Below are 16,168 nucleotides of genomic sequence, written 5' to 3'. Positions count from 1 at the left end.
GGGATGGGTGATTACCATTCCTCTCCCTTGGGGCTGGGCGATTTATTCCTTGAGGGGTGTTTCCCCCATAGTAACTGCAGATTTCCAACCAGATTCTTCTTTGGGATCTCACCTATCTCGACATCTGGGAATGGCTGAATTGTATATGAACCCCATGCCTGCCCAGAGCCTGAGGCTGGCTGTAGGGTGTGGCCAAGTTGACCCCCTTAAGCTTATGTCACAGCTCGACTCTGTGCCAGCGCTGTGGGACCTCAGAAGCTCTCTTTACCCTTCTGAGCCTGTTTCCTCATCTGTGAACTTGGAGTGATTAACGCGTGTCGCCACAGTGATCCTTCCTTTCTTCCAACTTCATCAGTCACTGTGAGGTGAGCGATCTGGTCATATTCTGTTGGTCTTGGCTGGATGTTGCTCCCAAACTAATCGGGTCTTTGCCAGTTGTGCTGAGTTGCAAAGCATGCTCCTTTTCCCTCACTGCCCTTGATGGACATGTCAGTAATGGTTAATGGCATATCTCAGTTCAAATCCCTGGCAGTGTGGTCTCAGACACGCCATTTAACCTCCTGGTAACCTCTGTTGTACATTTCTCCATCTTTTGAATTGGGATACTAATAACAATATACACCTCATCTTTTATTGAAGCATAGTGGATTTATAATGTTGTGTTAGTTTCCCGTGTATAGCAAAGTGCTTCAGCCCCAAATAAAGTGTTGGCTTTTTGGCAAAAAAAAAAAAAGAATATATGTATCTCTCTATATATATGTACATACATATTCTTTCTCTCTTTTTCTTTATAGGTTATTAAAAGATACTGAACATATTTCCCTGTGCTATAGAGTATGATCTTGTTGTTTATTTTATATATAGTAGTATGTATCTGTTAATCCCAAACTCCTTATTTATTTACCTATTTATTTATTTTTATTGAACATTCTCATCTTTTAAACTGGTATAATAATATTACCAACCTTGTGCCTATAATGAGGACTCAAGGACTTAATATACATAGAACACTTAGAACAGTGTCTGGCACATGATAAAAAATATAGCAAATATAAGTTTTATTTATTACTATCATTATTTTTGCAATATACTCAGGTCTTTTAGGTGCCAATGCTTCAGAATAAAATAGTAATTCTTGAAGTGATGAAGACGTAAGGCATTGGGGCCCCAGGCTGTTCTTTCTCCTCTCCTTCTAGGAATCTTGATTGCTTTTGACTCTCTGGTGACCCAGGGACTGCTGCTTCATCCCAGGAAACCACCCAGAGGCATGCATCCATGTCCCTGCACACAGAAAATCAGGGCAAAGACACGTCATGATCAAGCTGATACAGCCTCTCAAGCGGAGAGAATGAAGCCCAGGCAGTCAGGAAGCACTGACTCTCTCCCCCACAAACATGCAGTGAGTAAGGACCAAAATCTCTTCTCCCAGTGGCGTGGTGGAGCTGGCTCATGCCTACTCTGACTGGCTCTGCAGAAGAGATGGTTTAACTTACAGGAAGTTTGTGAGCTGCTGTTATTGTGGGCTCTTATTAAGAACTAAATTCAGTTCACTTCAGTCACTCAGTCATGCCTGACTCTGCGACCCCATGAACTGCAGCACGCCAGGCCTCCCTGTCCATCACCAACTCCCAGAGTCCAACCAAACCCATGTCCATGGAGTCGGTGATGCCATCCAGCCATCTCATCCTCTGTTGTCCCCTTGTCCTCCTGCACTCAATCTTTCCCAGCATCAGGGTCTTTTCAAATGAGTCAGCTCTTCACATCAGGTGGCCGAAGTATTCGAGTTTCAGCTTCAACATCAGTCCATCCAATGAACACCCAGGACTAATCTCCTTTAGGATGGACTGGTTGGATCTCCTTGCAGTCCAAGGGACTCTCAAGAGTCTTCTCCAACACCACAGTTCAAAAGCATCAATTTTTCAGCACTTAGCTTTCTTTAGAGTCCAACTCTTACATCCATACATGACCTAATTGCATAAACTTAAAATTTTGAAAGCAAATTATATTAAAAACAAAGTAATAAATGCTCAAAACTCATCTCTTTCTAGTTATTTTAGTGCATTTTACTCTTATCTATGTTCTCAGGGTTATTTACATCTGCTGTAACTGGAAAGTGGACATACTCTGTAATGATGAGCATCTCTGCTTCACTCAGCATTTAGTGACATCACAAAGGCAGCTTGAAATGAGCCAGGGTGGGAGTAATTCCACCTCTGAAACTGGTCAGTGCTATATACCAGGGCTTTTCCCTCCAGAGACCCTGTTGTGAAACATTTATTAGCTCAGCATTGAGTTTTGCCAAGAAAATGCACTGGTCATAGCAAACACCCTCTTCCAACAACACAAGAGAAGACTCTACACATGGACATCACCAGATGGTCAACACCGAAATCAGATTGATTATATTCTTTGCAGCCAAAGATGGAGAAGCTCTATACAGTCAACAAAAACAAGACCAGGAGCTGACTGTGGCTCAGATCATGAACTCCTCATTACCAAATTCAGACTTAAATTGAAGAAAGTAGGGAAAACCACTAGACCATTCAGGTACAACCTAAATCAAATCCCTTATGATTATACAGTGGAAGTGAGAAATAGAGTTAAGGGCCTAGATCTGATAGATAGAGTGCCTGATGAACTATGGAATGAGGTTCATGACATTGTACAGAAAACAGGGATCAAGACCATCCCCATGGAAAAGAAATGCAAAAAAGCAAAATGGCTGTCTGGGGAAGCCTTTACAAATAGCTATGAAAAGAAGAGAAGCGAAAAGCAAAGGAGAAAAGGAAAGATATAAGCATCTGAATGCAGATTTCCAAAGAATAGCAAGAAGAGATAAGAAAGCCTTCCTCAATGATCAATGCAGAGAAATAGAGGAAAATAATAGAATGGGAAAGACTAGAGATCTCTTCAAGAAAATTAGAGATACCAAGGGAACATTTCATGCAAAGATGGGCTCGATAAAGGACAGAAATGGTATGGACCTAACAGAAGCAGAAGATATCAAGAAGAGGTGGCAAGAATACACAGAAGAACTGTACAAAAAAGATCTTCACGACCCAGATAATCATGATGGTGTGATCACTGACCTAGAGCCAGACATTCTGGAATGTGAAGTCAAGTGGGCCTTAGAAAGCATCACTACGAACAAAGCTAGTGGAGGTGATGGAATTCCAGTTGAGCTATTTCAAATCCTGAAAGATGATGCTGTGAAAGTGCTGCACTCAATATGCCAGCAAATTTGGAAAACTCAGCAGTGGCCACAGGACTGGAAAAGGTCAGTTTTCATTCCAATCCCAAAGAAAGGCAACGCCAAAGAAGGCTCAAACTATTGCACAATTGCACTCATCTCACATGCTAGTAAAGTAATGCTCAAAATTCTCCAAGCCAGGCTTCAGCAATATGTGAACAGTGAACTTCCAGATGTTCAAGCTGGTTTTAGAAAAGGCAGAGGAACCAGAGATCACATTGCCAACATCTGCTGAATCATGGAAAAAGCAAGAGAGTTCCAGAAAAACATCTACTTCTGCTTTATTGACTATGCCAAAGCCTTTGACTGTGTGGATCACAAGAAACTGGAAAATTCTTCAAGAGATGGGAATACCAGACCACCTGACCTGCCTCATGAGAAATCTGTATGCAGGTCAGGAAGCAACAGTTAGATTTGGACATGGAACAACAGACTGTTTCCAAATAGGAAAAGGAGTACGTCAAGGCTGTATATTGTCACCCTGCTTATTTAACTTCTATGCAGAGTACATCATGAGAAACGCTGGACTGGAAGAAGCACAAGCTGGAATCAAGATTGCTGGGAGAAATATCAATAACCTCAGATATGCAGATGACACTACACTTATGGCAGAAAGCGAAGAGGGACTAAAAAGCCTCTTGATGAAAGTGCAAGAGGAGAGTGAAAAAGTTGGCTTAAAGCTCAACATTCAGAAAACAAAGATCATGGCATCCGGTCCCATCACTTCATGGGAAATAGATGGGGAAACAGTGGAAACAGTGTCAGACTCTATTTTTTGGGGCTCCAAAATCACTGCAGATGGTGATTGCAGCCATGAAATTAAAAGACGCTTACTCCTTGGAAGGAAAGTTATGTCCAACCTAGATAGCATATTCAAAAGCAGAGACATTCGTTTGCCAACAAAGGTCCGTCTAGTCAAGGCTATGGTTTTCCCTGTGGTCATGTATGGATGTGAGAGTTGGACTGTGAAGAAGGCTGAGCACCGAAGAATTGATGCTTTTGAACTGTGGTGTTGGAGAAGACTCTTGAGAGTCCCTTGGACTGCAAGGAGATCCAACCAGTCCATTCTGAAGGAGATCAGCCCTGGGATTTCTTTGGAAGGAATGATGCTGAAGCTGAAACTCCGGTACTTTGGCCACCTCATGCGAAGAGTTGACTCATTGGAAAAGACTCTGATGCTGGGAGGGATTCGGGGCAGGAGGAGAAGGGGACGACAGAGGATGAGATGGCTGGATGGCATCACCAACTCGATGGACGTGAGTCTGAGTGAACTCCGGGAGTTGGTGATGGACAGGGAGGCCTGGTGTGCTGTGATTCATGGGGTCGCAAAGAGTCGGACACGACTGAGCAACTGAACTGAATTGAACTGAGGTCTCCTGCTTGGGCTGGTAATCTGGACGCTGCAGAAGCAGAGAACATCCTCCTCTTTCCCTATATCTTCTGTCTTCTCCTCCAGCACAGTCCTGGATCTTGCTCAGTCTTGGGGCATCACTTGGTGCTATAACTCTCTCTGCCTCCTTGAAACTTCCTTCTTCTGTAGCATCACCCATGCCAACTACACTCGACTACTTGCAGTTTTCTAGAAACAATACCCTTTTGAGAGTGCCCTGGGCATTCTGTGGTTGAGGCTCTGTGCTTCCACTGCAGGGATGCAGGTTTGATCCTGCTCTGGGAACTAGGATCCTACATGCTGCACAGTGCTGCCAAAAAAATAAATGAATAAAAATAAAATTGACACCTACCAGAAAATATACTCTCCCCACCACCACCCACCCCGGTTCTCTGGTGCTTTGCACTTGAACTTTCTTCTTTAGAGAGCTGTTCTTTCTTTCCCTTTCTAGATTCTTATCATGTGAAATTTGGAAGGTGTCTCCTTTTCCAGGAAAATTTTCTTAAAGCCCCTCCCCCATCCCAGTGCAGGCTGAATATAGCGGTGTCCTGGCAAAGGCTTAACAACCTGCTCTCTAGAAAGGGAGGGGAAAGTCCTGAATTTTAGCATCTGCCAGTTTCTGGGTGCAAAGTTGGGAAGATATGTGCAGAGCAATATGAATTCACCCCAGCACATCACCAGCTGGATTCTGTCCCCTGCTTTTTTCTGTCCCCCTATATCTCCCATAATACAGTGCTGCTGCTGCTGCTGCTAAGTCGCTTCAGTTGTGTCCAACTCTGTGCAAAACCATAGACGGCAGCCCACCAGGCTCCCCCATCCCTGGGATTCTCCAGGCAAGAACACTGGAGTGGGTTGCCATTTCCTTCTCCAATGTCTGAAAGTGAAAAGTGAAAGTGAAGTCGCTCAGTCGTGTCCGACTCTTTGCAATCCCATGGACTGCAGCCTACCAGGCTCCTCTGTCCATGGGATTTTCCAGGCAAGAGTACTGGAGTAGGTTATCATTGCCTCCCTACCAGGTTATAAACCAGGGGACAAGAATTTATTTCTGTGTTCCTTTGCACACAGTAGGAGCTCAATAACTGTTTTCCAGCAAGGGAGTAGATGAACAGATGGATGAAACAACCCCTCAGTTCCTTTGCCCACAATATAAGACGTGCTGATGAAAAACATCCTCTCTTCTTAACTGGGAGCAGGTTTGGAGCTTTGGAGTTTCAGCTCCTCCAACTCAACAAAGATTAACCCTGTCCTTGACCTGAGTAAGCCAGCCTGTGAACTGGGTTTTTTCACCAGGACCCATCAGCAGATGCCTCCTGCCTGGGGCAGCGACAGAAGGAAGTTGGATTTGGAAAGTGGAGACTGTCCTAAAACCAAGGGCAGGAAATCACAGACAGGTGTCCCTTGGATCCCAGGAAAGACTTTCTATCCATTTGTATCACCTACCTCAAGGAGAAGCCAAGTTCTTGCCTCTGGATGGGTCCCCAAAACTGCCATTTGGCAGGGTCAACAGAAATGCTAGATGCTTCAGGATGGCTTCCAGCTCAGTTTGATGGATGATCTGCCGTCTGAGGGTACCAGGACTTGTTCTTACGCCTTGGTCCCTTCCTCACCTTGAGGACCACCCAAAAAGAGGTCTTCTGGAAGTGCCCCATCATTGGCTTCTCAGGCATCTCACTGGACTCCAGTTGGGGTGGGAGTTAAAGGGTTTTCTTTCTATAAGATTGGCCATGGCTTCTGTTTCTTAAGCACTTGTTATGTGCTGGGCCCAATGCAAAGAGCTTGGCATACATTAGCTCATTGATTGCTCACAAAAGTTTCTGAGGTAGGAATTATTCTACCCATTTTAAAGCTGGGAAACAGAGAGGTTGATAACTTGCCCAAGGTCACAAAGCTGATAACCAATTGAACTGAAATTCAAACCTAGGAACCATGGTGGGAACCACATTTAAGCAAGAAAAGGAATTTCTAAGATAGACTCCTTTTAAGTACTTTGCCCATGAAAGTCAAAAATGGAGGTAGACATGGGCAGATGCAGCCATTTTTGTCTTCTGTCCTGGCCTTGGCCTGTGCTTTGGACATGCTTCCTGCTCTCGCAGCCCACCCGTCACAGAAGCCCCTTTCCTCCCACCATTCCATTCACCTCTCCATCAGTCTGCAAAGGGGAGTTGTATGTCCCCAAAGCAAGATTCCTCAGCTCAAAGACACTTGTAAATCCATATTTAAAGAGAGCAGGGGAGAAGGAGGCAGTGAACAAGCAGTGAGCCCCCCCACATGCCAGGCGCCTCGTACATGCATTCAGCCCTTCTCACCTCAGGACTAGGGGGCAGGTGCTCTTCCCATCTCCATTTAAAGGGCTAGCCACATGTGGCTATTTAAGTGAAAGTTCCTTAAAATTAAAAAAAAAAGTAAAATTTCTTCATCACGCTAGCCACAGTTCAAGGGCTCAACAGCCAAATGCTCCAATTAAAAAAACAAAGTAGCAGATTAAATTAAAAAAAAAAAAGAATCTACAATATGCTGCCTACAAGAGATTCACTTTAGGGCAAAAGACACACATAGATTGAAAGTGAGGGGATGGGAAAAGATACGTGGTGCAACTGGAAACGACAAGAAAGTGGGGGTCGCAATACTCATAGCAGACAAAATGGACTTTAAACAAAGTCGAACACAACTTAGAGACTGAGCAACAGAGAAGGACACTATTTAATGATAAAGGGATCAACACAAGAGGAGAATACTATGCTCGTTATACACGTACGCTCACCTAAATGCATAAAGGGGCTTCCCAGGTGCCTCAGGGGTAAAGAATCCTCCTGCCAATGCAGGAGATGCAGTTTTGATTCCTGGGTCAGGAAGATTCCCTGGAGAAGGCATTAGCAATCTACTCCATTATTCTTGCCTGGGAAATCCCATGAACAGAGGCGCTACAGTCCATAGGGTTGCAAAAAGAATCAGACATGACTTAGCAACGAAACAGCAACAACAAAATATAACAAATACTAATAGACCTGAAGGAAGGAATACAAGTGTTCAAAAGCCATATGCAGCTGGCGGCTACTGTACTGGACAGTGCAGGCATAGAATATTTCCACTCTCAGAACAAACTCTATTGGACAGCACTGTATGGCGAAAGAATGGGGACTCTGAGAACGACTTGCTTGGAACCACACAGAGAGTTGCAAACAGAACTGGGATGGGACCCATATTTCTCGCTTCCAAAGCCTCTACTCCCAGAGCCTGGAATATATTTGCCACTGCCTGGCCCCAGAACAAGGACGATTGTTTGCCTGGGATGGTAGGTCGACTTGGGAAACCAAATAAGAGATCAGAAGACTGCGGGCGAATACCAAAGTGAAGAAAAGGAGCCAGCTGTTCTTAAGGGTTATTTTTATCCTGCCCAGATATCCTGGGGAACTTCCCCCCTCCCTTTAAAGCTATTTTTATCTCAAGAGCTGGAATCAGAATGCTGTCTCCCTTGGATGGATGGAAGGATCCACTGATACACCACAATTCTAGCAGTGGGACCTCCTGTTCGCTTGACAGTTTCCAAGGCGGGTTTGTATCCCTTCTCTGGTGCCATTCTCGCACTAATCCGGGAAGTCAGTACAGTAAATGTGGAGAGTGCAAGCCCCAACTTACAGATGTGGAAACTGAGCCTTGGATGGGTGCAGGGAACCGTTTCAACAGCTTGTATATGGTGGAGTTGGGGTTTAACGTCAGGCTGAGTCGAGGATGGATTTCACACCTGAATGGAAAAACAGCCCCCAATTTTTGCCACACCCTACCTCACCCCTTTCTGGTTGAGTGGGCAGATTGCTCGATATCTTCAAGCTTCTTTTCTCTGGTCCATGATAAAGGGAATTCTAATCTTTTTCTTTCCTCTGCCACAATTTTGCTGGGAATCTGGCCAATGGGAAAGCATTGCTAAATTGTAAAATACCCAATACTCAGAAACAGTTTATTGTTATCATTATCATTGTTATCATCGTCATCATAACCTGTGAAATCTACAATTGTATACAGCCCCATCCCTTCCCCCTCTTGGGGCCTCAGTTTCCCTGCCTGAAACCTGAGCAGTTTGGCCCAGAGGATCTCCAAGGGGCCTTCCTTCCAGCCTTGGCTTGCCATTTCTATGACCCATTCATTCAGTCAACAAGTGTTTATTGAGTTCGAGCAGCCTGACACAGTGGGGAAATGAAGGACCAGAGGCTCTCTGCCCAGGCTGTTTCAGCCACATACGCAAATTTCCTTGTGTTTTCAAAAGGCAAATTATAGGAAACATGTTATTCACCATAACACACTCGCCCCATCTCTCAGGGAAAAAAAAAATCCCTTCAGCCCCACCAAGAACTAAGCTAATAGAAGACAGAAACCCACCCTTGTTCCTCTGGGCAGCTTTCCAGACACTCACATCCCCCTTGAAAAGGGGAAACTGTGCGGCGTGTGTCTTGGGGGCTGCTGCAGACCCCGTAAACAACCTGTGTTTGTCTCAGCTCCCTCCATCCTGAGAGGTCAGCCACAACCAAGGAGAAAAACAGCCCTGTTCTGTGCCTGGCCGTCCCCAGAGAGAGGAAAATTGTCCATAAATATTTTTATCTTCACCGTCACCAAGGGAGTTGTGAGGAAGGCTTTGATTCTCCAAAGCCCTGGACCACTCCCTTCCTCTGGGGACCCCGTGGTCGAAGCTGACCTGGGCGTCCCATCTCCCACCCCCAAATTACAGGCTGCTGCCCCTGTCGCCTGCCCCCAGGAGGTGGTGGGATTAGAGGCGGGACCACACTGTACACCGTGGCCAGCCTCAGGGCTGCTGGAATCGCCTCTCCCAGCCAGCTCGTTTCCTGCCGGGAGCTGGGTGGTCAATGCAAAGGAAAGGAGGACCCAGAGATGGTGCTGGGTCGGAGGGAGGGTCCCAGGGCAGGAGCAGAGAGAGAGACTCATCTGGGTCTTGAGTTGCCTTGCTCATCAGAACCTGTGTAGAGGAGGTCGTGAGACATGGTTCTGACCCGAGACATGATTTACTGTAGAACAGACCTTTGGAAGTCAACGGACCTCTCAGATCCAGAGACAGAACGGCTAATGATGCAATTTCAGACTCTATGACAGTCACTAATGAGGTATTCTAGGTGAGGAATTCCAACCCAGAACACCTAAAACAACCCCACAGGGAAACCTCCTATGTCCTGTCCTGCCTTGCTGTCACCTCCTTGCCTATCTGAAGAAGACAGCTACCTTCTGGAACTTTCTAGAAGGGAACACTGCACTGGAGAGTGTATTAGACATGAGCATCTCCAAGGGTCATCCAAGTGGAAGGTTCTGCGGTTCCTAGATCACTTGAGCCATAAAATTTCATGTCCAAAGTGTTCAACTTCTCATGCCTTTTGGTGCCGGAGCTCTGAGGCTCTAAAATCCTGGAATCCTACCTGGCGCTGCCTTTCGGCTTCTATGATTCCATGCTTCTAAGGCTAAGAGTTCTGTGATCCTTCAACCCTGTGACCTACTTCAGGGTAGACAAGGACCTCACACAAGGGAGCATTCATTCCCGGCAGGGACTATGCTCAGAGACGCCCCGTGTGGCTGCCTGACCACTATGATGGGCAACATTCCTGGCCTGGAGGCTCCCAGAGCTTACTTGCCTTCTGACCTTTTCCTAGCCATCTCCTCACTTGATCCCTACTTAATCCCACTCAGCCCCACCCAGCCCATGTCAGCAGGTGTGGGCAAGGCTGCTGCTGAGGTAGCCAATGCCCTGGTCTCCCCTATCAACATCTATTCCTATAGGACAGAGAGAAGAGAGGCAGTAACTAGGTTTCCTCAGGCAGTGTGTTTCCCCAGGGACTCACAACTGGAAAAAACAGAGAAGGTGGGTTAGTCCCTGGACCCAGTTGTAGCTCGTTTCATCCATATCTGGGTGGTCCAGAGATTCCTTCAGCCTCAAATTATGTCCTTCCATGGCCTACCCTCATTGGAAACCCCATCTGTAAGAGATGTCCTTTAGATGAAGGTCTCTGGATAGACTGACTGTGTTAGCTGGACGGGAGAGAGGGGTCCTTCATTCTGCTTTCATTGTCTTACTCATTTATTCAACATGCACGAAGGCTAAATCTCAGTCCACACCACAGGGCACAAGAAATATGGCTTTTTAAAATTTTCTCTGGATAAAGTAAATTCCAGCGTTGAGTCTGTGTATCACCATGCTGGCAGGAAGTTCAGTGTGGGTCATTACTGAGGCTCCTTTATGGGCTCCCTAGGTGGCGCTAGTGGTAAAGAACCCACCTGCCCATGTAGGAGACATAGAGACGTGGGTTCGATCCCTAGGTTGGGAATATCCCCAGGAGGAGGGCATGGCAACCCAATCCAATACTCCTGCCTGGAGAGTCCCATGGACAGAGGAGGCTGGAAGGCTACAGGCTGCTGAATAGAGTCAGACACGACTGAAACAACTTGGCACGCATGTATGCACAGGCTCCTTTACATCCCCCATCCTGGTTCTGGTTGTGCAAAGGTCCTGGGGTCCTAGGCAGAATAATTTGGGGAGATTTCTTTGTCTGCTGCTTCCATCTGTGGTCACTGAGGTTCTCACTGTCTGTGTCAGAGGTCCATTTACATCGAGTGACCTGCTGGCATGCTCTGGTCACAGGAAGGTAGTATTCCAATGTGTCATGTCCAGCCTTCCCAAGGACCTCATGGAGCATCCGCTCTGAGGCTTTATCTGTTTCCCAAACCCAAGGTCCCACCAACGTGAACTTTCCCCTCCTCCTTCCCCTCTGGGACCCTCATGTCCTCTCTGAACTCATACGAGACTTAACATCAAGCAACCCCAGCTCTCAGCTCTTCCAAAACTCCAGCCCCCAGAACATCTCAAGGGCTGACCAGCTGCCTGAACTGGGGATGAAGGAAGAAATACACAGATGGTAGCACCAAGTAGCACCTCACAAGCTCATGGTCCCACACACATTTATATGCACATGACCTTGGAGATTCACTAGAACAGATGGCTGGTTCTTTGCTAACAAAGACAAAAGCAGAACACCGGAGGAATTGGGCACAGCTTGGGTACAGATTGTGGGGTCAGCAAGGAGGTAAGTTCTGGGAAATTAAAGCCGGGCGTGGCAATGTTGATAGGGAGGGGCTTTGAAGGGAGTGGGATATTTGGGGGAGGCCTGATTGGCTCGTGTTCCCCTGGCCCAGCCTGTAACCCTAGGAAGGGGCTTTGAAGGGAGTGGGATATTTGGGGGAGGCCTGATTGGCTCGTGTTCCCCTGGCCCAGCCTGTAACCCTAGGAAGGGTCTTGGGAGCTGCTAGGGAAAGAGAATAGCCACACCTCATGAGGAGGCATCTGGCAGGCGTGCAAAAAGCACCAGGCTTAGAGTCCTGGAGCCCTGACTTCTGGCTCTGGATGACCAAAACTCACTGTGAGACCTCGATTAAGTCTGTTCACCAAACCCGCAAAGCCAGCCATCTGCCTCCTCCAGGCCCTGATTCTCCAGCTGAAAATACAAGCATCGGGCCGGGTCCTGATTCCCTGGTGATGACGATCACAATCTCCAACTGGGGGGTCTAGCATCATCCTTGTCTTTGGCCTCCATTGAACCCCCCACTCCCCACCATCTTGAACAGAGGTGGCCAAAGGCTGCTGTTGAAGTGGACTCTGGTCTGGAATCGCAGCTGAAGGATGGCTGAGGGGTGGGGTCAGACACAAGCCAATCAGAAGTGGTGACATCTCTACTTGTACCATGGAATATTATTCAACAGTTAAAAAAGAAGGAAATTCATTTGCAGCAACATGGGTGAACCTCAAAGGCATTCTGGTAAGTGAAATATGTTAGACAGAGAAAGATAAATACTGTATGATCTCACTTTTATGTGGAATCTTAAAAGCCCAACTCACAGAAATAAAGAACAGATTGGTGGTTGCCAGAGGCAGGGGATGGGGAGAGGGGAAATGGATGAAAGTGGTCAGAAAGCCCAGACTTCTGGTCATCAGATGAATACTTGGAGATGTGATGGACAGTAGAGAGACTCTAGTCAGACCTATACTGAGTTATTTGAAAGTTGCAATGAGAGTAAATCTTCAAAGTTCCCACCTTACACACACAAAACAATTGTAACTATGTGAAGTGATGGATCCATTAACTAAATTTACCATGGTAATCAGTTCGCAAGATATACATATATTAAATCATTACATTCTATGACCTAAACTATTCAATGTCACATGTCAATTATATCTCAATAAAGGTGAAAAAAGAAGTGGCTACACCTCCTGGCTCCTTTCTTCCCAGCTGCAGAGGCCAGTCTGGCACTCTCCCACCACACCTGACACACAGTGTGTGTGTGTGTGTGTGTGTGCACGCAGCACACTCTGAACACACGAAGATAGGATTCCAATGTGTCGTGTCCAGCCTTCCCAAGTACTCCAGGGAACATACGCTTTAAGGCTTTATCTGTTTCCCACCAACCCGAGGTCCCACCAAGGCCCACTTTCTCCTTCTCCTTGTCTCTTTCCTTCCCCTCACACACATGCACACACACTCTGGCCTTCAGAAGGAGACTGAGGGCTGCCTGGCAAGGAGACCTCAAGGCATCTTGTCTCCCCCAGGCAGCAAGACCCCTGTGGTCCTGCCTGTCATCCTTCTGGCCTTATTGCAATACCCTGCCAGTTATCCTGGTCCCCGGTCCCCAGGATCAGCCCCAGCTGTGGACAGAAACGGGAGAGAAACAAGAAAGGGGCAGAGGCACCGAGACACAGAAGCAGGAGAAGACAGAGAGAGAGGATTCAGAGACGGACAGATAGGAAAGCAAAACAGAAAGAGAAATGGAGAGAGAGAAGACGGTCATCTGCAAGAAGAGAGAGGATGGTGGGATAAGGTAGCAAAGAGCAAGACAGATGGCGTGGGGAGAAAGATAGGCCTTCAAGAGAGAAGAGAAACGTCACAGGAGGAGAGCAAGAGAAGGGTCAGAGACTCTGAGTTACAGGCCAAGAGGATGAAGGAGAAATACAGAGGGTCATGGGCCAAGGAGAGAAAGGAGGACACACACAGGCACACACACAGTTACACAAACACAGTCACACACCCAGAATCATACACACAGTCACACACACAGTCACACACACACGTACACAGTCATACACACATAGTCACATACAGCCACACACACAATCACACATACATATGCACACAGTCACACACACACACAGTCACACACAGTCACACACACACATACACAATCACACACACGTGGTCACATACAGCCACACACAATCACACATACATATGCACACAGTCACACACACACACAGTCACACACAGTCATACACACACATACACAATCACACACACGTGGTCACATACAGCCACACACAATCACACATACATATGCACACAGTCACACACACACACAGTCACACACAGTCATACACACACATACACAATCACACACACGTGGTCACATACAGCCACACACACAATCACACATACATATGCACACAGTCACACACACAGTCATACACACACATACACAATCACACACACGTGGTCACATACAGCCACACACACAATCACATATACATATGCACACAGTCACACACATGCACACACACCATCGCACACACCAAGGACAGGCAGGAGAGAAGCTGGAAGACACAGGCTGAGCCTCTAGCCAGGAGGGCCTCTCCTACTCAGACCGCCGATGACCCCCGATGACCCCCAGAAGCCCCCAGAGCTGCAGCCTGGTGAGCTCAGGTCCCGTCACTACAGGGCCGCCCCCTCCGCCTGCGGTGTGCCCGGCCCAAGGAACGCGAGGCGGCGATCTCCTCCAGAGGCTGGCCCTTAGAGGCCAGGGCCCGAGACTCAGGTACAGAAGTCCAGCAGGACCCATCACGCTGCTCTTGCTGAAGAGCCCACACCCTCACCCCTTCCTTCCCTGCCCTGCTCCCGGGACCGCCCTCACTCCCTTCCAGGTTTTATCCCTAAACCACACATCTGGTCTCTCTGTCTCAGGCTTTGTTTCCGGGGAACCTGGCCAAAGACACTCACCTCTCAGCTTCAATTCTTTCTGAAAACAGGGATGATCAGACTCATCCCCCAGGGTTGTTCTGATAATGAAAGGCGATTTGCAAATCACTTGACGTGGGGCCTGCCTGGTGTTGAGGAAGCCTTTGATAAATGCTTACCGTCATCCCCGCCATCCGCACTGTCATCGCCAGTGCAGAGGGCTGTGGGGAATGGGGAGACTGAGGCTGGCAGCGCCGTCCTCCCTCCACTGCTCTGTTTCTGGCACAGTTGGCTTCCATGGGCTTCGCCATCATCTACCCACCTCCCTGGAGGCCCACCCAGCTGTCCCATTGACACTGCACACTTAGCCTGTCCAAAAGTGTCACCTCATCTTACCCCAGCTCGCTGCCCCTTCAGTGCTCCCCTCGCATCTCCTGCTCCCAAGGAGGATAGATACTTCATCATTCATTGTTTTTCTGATGACAAGAACAGAGCCTGGAATACACGCGATACTCAATACGTGTTTGCCGATTGAATGAATGAGATAGTGAAGGAGACACAATAACAAGGAAAGATCTAACTTGCCTAAGAACGTACCAAGCATGGTGAAAATAAACCCAGACCCGGGGTTCCTGCTTTCACAGACTCCTGCAAGGTAAGCAGGCAGCAGGAGCTGCTGGGGGCCAGCCTGTGACTCCGTCTGACCCCATCCCAGGCCCTTGGAGTCTCTGCGGGAAGCACCTCCCTGCCAATGTCCAGCCTCTCCCAAATCATGGAAAGAATGAGAGCAACCAGCAGAGGCTCAGGGTTGTTCACGGGCTCTCCTAGGAAGCTGGCGATGGGCCGTGGGGAGCTTCCAGCCACTTCTGAGTCCTCTGCGCAGGCGCTGTGCACACAGGTGGGCTCCCTGTGGGAGGGAGGCACCTCCTTCTGTCCTGGGGCAGATGCTAAGGAACTCGTCTCTCTGGCTCCCAGGACCACAGGGCTCTGGGCCACGGCCCACTGCCCAGATGGGAAGACAGAGGCCCAGTGGGCTCGCCCAAGGTCACCCTGTGAGTGGGTACAAGGCTTTGACACCACACCTCCTGAAGTCAGAAATTACAGTAACTGCTGGAGCTGCCGTTTGTCCGGCCCTTCCTCTACCCCAGGCGCCGTGCGGGCTGCTGTGGCCACGGGCTCAGTTCCTAGGCGTAGGTCTTATAATCCCCATTTGAAACATAGGGGCAACGTAGCCTTGAAAACCCGACTCACTCGCTCTAGGGCATGCAGTTTCGAGGTTGGGCCAGACCTCTGTGGAGTCCTGGCTGGCCCCAGAGGCAGCGGAGACACAGTTCCCGATCCCTGCAGGCCTGTCCCCTTGCCCTGGGGGCCTGGGCACCCAGCTGATGCCACGTGCGCAGGCGCTCCCATCCACGGCCCTCACCCACCGGCCCTCAAAGCCCCTTTCATGGGCCTACTCCACACCCCACTGGGGAGGCCGGACAAAACCGCTAGTGTTGGGATTATTTTTCTATTTCCAGATGGATCTGTTTTCTG

Source organism: Bos taurus, chromosome 8, assembly GCF_002263795.3.
Source record: "Bos taurus isolate L1 Dominette 01449 registration number 42190680 breed Hereford chromosome 8, ARS-UCD2.0, whole genome shotgun sequence".
In the NCBI taxonomy this organism is placed as follows: Eukaryota; Metazoa; Chordata; class Mammalia; order Artiodactyla; family Bovidae; genus Bos; species Bos taurus.
This window is presented reverse-complemented; position numbering follows the sequence as displayed.